This window comes from Marmota monax, unplaced genomic scaffold (assembly GCF_021218885.2).
Source record: "Marmota monax isolate L192 unplaced genomic scaffold, Marmota_monax_Labrador192_F-V1.1 WCK01_AAM20220418_F8-fsc00347, whole genome shotgun sequence".
Classification (NCBI taxonomy): Eukaryota; Metazoa; Chordata; class Mammalia; order Rodentia; family Sciuridae; genus Marmota; species Marmota monax.
Window position 1 is genome coordinate 980,910 of NW_026694678.1, and position 6,644 is coordinate 987,553.

The window sequence follows — 6,644 nt, forward strand, 5'->3', positions numbered from 1 at the left end:
AATCTGTTTATTAGTGTATTCCAATGATATGTAGTACTGGGTTCATTTTGACATGAACATAGAAGCATGGAATATAATTTGCTCCACTTCAGTTCCCACTACTTTCCTTCCCCTCCTCCCTTACCCGTTACCCTTCTATTTATTTATAGTTTTTAAAATTAGTGCTTTAGAGACATACATACTAGTGAAATTCTCTGTGGTGTATTCACATATGTACATAGCATAGTTTGGTACACAGTGTGGCACGTTACTCTCTTTCCCCATCCTTCCTTCCTTCTCCTCAGTCCTCTTCCTCTCCTTTACTGAGCTCCCTTCACTTTCAGGGGACCCTCCCCTCTTTTCCTCTTATTTTACTCTGCTTCCACACATAAGAGAAAAAATTTGACCCCTGACTTTCTGAGTCTGCCCTATTCCATTTAGCATTATGTTCTCCTGTTCCATCCATTTACCAGTAAATGCCATCATTTTATTCTTCTTTATGGCTGAGCACTAAAATATTGCATCTGCTTTTAAGCCCCTTTGAACTTGGATCTGACAGGACCTTTTACCAGCATTTCCACACTTAGAGTGAACTTTGATTTTAGCTCAAAACATTTTCCCTCTTAAGTGCAGTTTTTCTGGACCCTCTGACTCTGCAAAATTTGGCAGTGGTTCCATGAGAGACATCTCTGCTGTAAAGTAGTGTTTAATTTTCTACCTCAGGTAATTTGAAATTTGAAGTGTCTTCTTGTTATGTTGAAGGTGTGTGATTTGTATGATTTTATTCTTCCTGTTAAATAATAATAAGAGGTGTATATGGGGGCAGTTTGAAGTAGATGGTCACAGATTACCCCTACTAGCACTCATTTCAGCCATAGTTCTTTTTCTTTTTGCAGTACTGGGGATTGAAACCAGGGGCACACTACCACTGAGAAGTGTCCTCAGCCATTTAATTAACACTTTGTTATCTTTCTGCCTCAGCCTCCAAGTAGGTGGGATTACAGGTGTGCACCAGCAATCCCCCTAGCCCTAGTTCTTGAGAGAGAGTTTTGTTGATTTACAATTCTTGGTTTCTAGTTGCTTTAAGGTGTATTCCTGTCTTCTGGTGTCCACTTTGCTGTAGAGAAATAAGCCTTCAGTAATTGTTGTCCCTTTGTGATTGATCTGTCTCTTCTCTGGCTACTTTATTTTTTCTTCTCTGGTGTTGTTCAGTTTTCCTGCAGTGTCTAAGTGAATTAAAAAAAAAAAATCACCTTAGGTTTGGGGTGTTGCTTCACACAAATAACTAAACTTCAAATAGTTTTTTTTTCTCTCTCCTATTCTTTCTGGAATGCCAATTTAATGTCATTTCATTTCTCTCTATGCTGCACTTGGGTAATTTCTTTAAATTAATCCTGTCAGTAATTTCTTGATGCATAACAAATTATCCCAAAATTTAGCAGCTTAAAGCAACAAATGCTGATCATTTCACAACTTCTGAGGGTCAGGAATCCAGGAGTGGCTTATTGCATGGTTCTGGCTCGGTGTCTCTGACCAAGTAGCAGTCCAGCTTCAGCTGGGCTGTGGTCATAGGAAAACACGACCAGGATAGCAGCCTCTTCCTAGATGGCTCACTCCAGAGGCCTCTCCGCAAGGCTGCCTAGTGTTTATACATGGGGTAGCTGGGTCAGGGAGGGAGGGACCGAGGGAGCAGGAAGCAGCAGCAAGCCACGGTGCCTTCTGTGATCTCTCTCCAAAATCAAACATCCTCACTTCTGCTCTATCCATTTCTGGAAGCAAATAACTAAGTCTAATATATACGTACAGGGCAGGGGGGGCCGAATTATGCTCCACCCTTTCTGTTGTTTGTTTAGGGGTTGGAACCCAGGGTCTTGCATAGGCCAGGCAAGAACGCTACCACTGAGCCACATCCCCAGCCCCATGCTTCACCTTTTGAAGGAAGAATATCAAAGAATTCTGGACATAAAAAAAAAAAATCAACTCAATTCACTGATCTCTCATTGGCTGTGTTTAATTTGTTGTTTTTAATTTCATCTAAATAATTGTTTATATCTAGAAATTCAGCTGTTTTTTTTTTTTTCCAAACCTGCCTAGTTGTTTTTCCTGGTCCCCTGTTTCTCAGTTATATGTCTCATATCTTCTTTTATTCCATCAGATTGTTATTTTGTATTCTGCATCTGTTGACTCTAAAATATGAAGCTGTGGAGGCTGTCAGCCACGATGTGGTGCTCTGTCTTGTGTGTTTTGCTGGTTTGGACCATGAACCAGTTGAACTTCCCCTGACCAGTTGAACTTCCTTTGCAAAGCACCTTTCTGGCTTCTCCTAACACATTCCTTTCATCCCCTTCCTATCTCACAGACCTCTGCTTCTTGGTCTCCTGTCTCAACCTTTCCTCTTCTACACAAGCTCCCTTCACCATCCAGTCTTCTCCAAGGCGATCTCATGTAGTCTAGTGGCATTAGGTACCATCTGCATCTTGGGAATTCTCAGATTTCTAACTTGATTTTTCCCCTCCAACATTTATTCTCCCTCTGGCCCCTCTTCCTATTTCATTATGTGTCCACAAGTTACCAGGCTGCAGAGGCCAAAAATAACAGTCATCTTTCATTCATCACATCCAGTAAGCCTCATGGACTCTCCCTTCAGAACACTTCCTGAATCTCCCTTTTTTGTCCATCTCTACAATGACCATCAGTCCACATCACTATTACCTCTAACCTGTATTAATACAATAACTTAAAATTCTGGTTACAGGACTGTACAACAATGGCCTGTTTTGTTCTCTGCTGCTGTTTGAATTCCTCAAAGCAGCCCAGCTGGGAGGTGGGTTCTGGTGGGAGGTGCTTGGGTCATGGGGGTGGAGCCTCGGGAATAGGTGAATGCCCCTGAGCTCTGCCTGTCAGGGAACTGGCCTGGCTAAGGTTAGGGTCAGGGGGTTGTTATAAAGCCAGTTCTGCATCCTTAGCTTCTTCTGCTTCTCCTGGCTCTTCTGTTTTCTGCCACAAGACGAAACAATTAGGCCCTCACCAGAAGCTGAACCGGTGTAGCTGTGTGGCCACTGATTTTGGACCCTCCACCTCCAGAACTGTGAACCAGATGAACCTTTTGTAAAATTACCCAATCTCCAGTGTCTTCCTATAGCAACAGAAAATGGACTGACACTTAAAACCCCAACTATTGATTGAATCTTTCATATTCTCCAGTCCTAGTGGGGGAAGTAACTTCTTCCACATTTGTGCTTCCTCAGTACACTTTGAACACACCAACATTACAGTACTTACTAGGTGTTTTAAAGCTTACCTGCTCAGAGTAGAAACCATGTTATTATGCATTCTTTAAATGCCTGGAGTAAGGAGTAGGTAAAAAAACAAAAATAAAAAAAAAACTGGGTATTAATGAATGCATTGTATGGTCACAGACTTGAAACATCATTTTCTAAAATGACTGTCATCAACAAACAAGAGAAATGATATAAATATGACCTCTGTCTCTGGAGAAAAAACTGAAACTATGACAGCTGAAACAGGCTTACAATTAAATGTCATGTTTCTGTAAAAGAACTCCCATTCAAGAAGGAAGGATTTTTAGATTAAAGGATTTAGTTTGCTCTCTTGAGAACTTCTGGATTTGCTTGTTAATTTTAGTGCTGTTGTGGTGGCACCAGAAATAAACCAATGTCTGGCAGCCACATGGCTCTCACAACCTAGGGAATTTTTGGAAATGCTCATAGATAAGCTGAGAAGTGTACTGGGCTGGTCATTACAGTACCGGTCCATTTGGACTCCACCAAGTTGAAGGCTGAAAGGCACACGCATCCCTCCTGCCCTGGGGACCACAGACCTGGCTCATCCTATCCAATCTGTTGCCAAAGAACAACTTCCTTCCTTCCTTCTACCCTTCTGGCCACAGGACATATGGGAAGCCAGAAGCTTCCTCCGGATTTAGTGCATCGATTTATTTCCCATATTTAGCAAACACTTTTCTAACAAGTCTTGTGTCAAAAAATTCCTAAAATTAAAATACATATGCTTGGTTGATCCACTTCATGTAAAGTGTTTAAGTACTCCTACTGTATGATTGTACAGCAGCTCATCTAATATTATTTGAGATTGTAAAGACTTTCCATTAGCTCTGCAGGTCTTGTAGACTTGAGCTGTGTACAAAGAGATAATAAAAAACAATAGTGAGTCATCAGTACCTCAGCCAAAATTTTTCTGCTATTTTCAAAAAATGTTTGAGTGCCTGATTTTGTGTTTTGTTTGTTGTTCTTTAAAACTTAGTGGATTGACACAGAACTCTCTTGTGTATACTGGTGAGGAGTACCCAGAGACCGGGTAATGGAACTATGTTCCCTAACCTAAAACTTGGCACACATGAAAATTTCAACATTTTCCTAAGGCCTAACCTGCTCCCATCTCCTGACAAAAGGCCTAACCTGTTCCTATCTCCTGGTAGGAATGTAGTTCTTAGCAGAGAAAATGCCTGCTATGTAAACAGAAAAAATAAAGAACAGAGTTTTATAGAGGAAGAAAGTAGGATGAATTGAAGGGTATGTGGGAATAAATTTAAGAAAACTGTTAAGAATGATGATGAAAAAACGACTCAGAGGTGAAATCCGAGGAAAGGCAGCAGGGGCTGCGGCTCCTGGTACAGCGCAGCACCTCCCCGTCTGCCCTCAGCAGTCTGTGGCAGGGCAACTGGCCAGCTCTCTGAAATGTTTCTGATTCTTCATGGCTTCCTTGAGCCGTCTTCCATTACTCATTTGTTTATTGCCTGCACTTGGCCAGAGTGGAGGTGTGAGGCTTAGGATATTCACTTTCTATTGCTGTCAGAACAAATTATCCCAAACTTAAAGGAGTTGAGCAAGTAATTTTATCATCTGTACCTGGGAAGTCTGACATGGGCGTCCCACACCTAGATTCAAGGCAGTTCCTTTCTAAGCAGGGAGGGTTGCTTTCTTTACTCTTTCTGGTTGTTAGAAGAATTCAGTTCCTTGCAGTTGCAGGACTGACCTCCATGTTTTCTTGCTGGCTCTGAGCAGAAAGCTACCCCCAGCTTTGAGAGACACAGGCATTCCTTAGTGCAAGGCCTCCTTCCTCCCCGCCCCCTTTTTTTGTTCATTTGCTTTTATTAGATACACATGACAGTAGAATGTATTTTGACATATCATACGTACATGGAGTAAAACTTCCCATTCTTGTGGTCGTGCATGATGTGGAGTGACACTGGTCATGTATTCGTATACGCGAATAGGAAAGTTATGTCCAATTCATTCTACTGTCTTTCTCATTCCCTCCCCCCTCCATTTCCTTCATTCCCCTTTGTCTAATACAATGAACTTCTATTACCCCCACTCCCTTATTGTGAGTTAGCATCTGCATATCAGAGAGAATATTTGGCCTTTGGTTTTTTGGACTGGCTTACTTCACCTAGCACGATAGTCTACAGTTCCATCCATTTACTGGCAAATGTCATAATTTCATTCTTTATGATTGAGTAATATTACACTGTGTATATGTACCACATTTTCTTTATCCATTCATCTGTTGATGGCTACCTAGGATGGTTCCATAGCATAGTTATTATAAATTGAGCTGCTATAGCCCCGGGGTGGGGATGTGGCTCAAGCAGTAGCGAGCTTGCCTGGCATGCGTGTGGCCCAGGTTCAATCCTCAGCACCACATACAAACAAAGATGTGTGTCTGCCGAAAAACTAAAAAATAAATATTAAAAAAAAATAAAAAATAAATTGAGCTGCTAGAAACATTGATGTGGCTGCATCACTATAGTATGCTGATTTTAAATCCTTTGGGTATATGCCGAGGAGTGGGATAACTGGGTCAACTGGTGGTTCCATTCCTAGTTTACTGCTTCCTCCCTCTTTGAAGTCAAAATGGTGGGTTAAGTCATCCCAACTCTTTTGTTGTCACATCTTTCTCTGACCAGACAGGAAAAGCTCTTTGCTTTTAAGAAACCATGTGATTAGATTGGGTGCCCAAGGATAATCCAGAATAGTCTCCTTATTTCAAGTTTTGTAAGCTTAATCACAACAACAAAGGCCCTTTTGCCATGTAAGATAAGATATTGCCAGGTTCTGGGAGTTAAGAGTGGACGTGTGTGTGTGTGTGTGTGTGTAGTCATTCTGCCACACTCAGAGTAAAGGTGCAGAACAATTGGACTTCTGAAGCTTAGAGGAAGGAAGGAATTGTGAGAGATACTTTCTTTATATAAAGTGGATTAACAGGGTCTTGTTTTCACTTGAGAACATTAAATTAGGAAGGCCACATAAGAACTGAAGGATTTTTGGGTAAGAGACTCTTGCCAAGAATCTCCTCAAAACAAATGCTAATAAGTTCCTGAAAATAATGAAAGCTAAAAGGCAGCTAGAAATTAAATGGAGCATGAATCAGAATAATTTCAGAAGAATCTAGAGATCATTCAGTACTTTAAAAACTTTTTGAGACAACTGTAGATTTAAATGCAGTTTAAAGAAATATTACTTACACCCAGTTTCTCCATGGTAACAATTTTAGCTAACTACAATACAATATCAAGTCCAGGATACTGACATAGTCTAACTTATTCAGACCTCATCCCTATTGCAAGCACTCATTTGTGTGTGTGTATTTCTCTAGTTCAATGAATTTATCATTTATAGATTCAA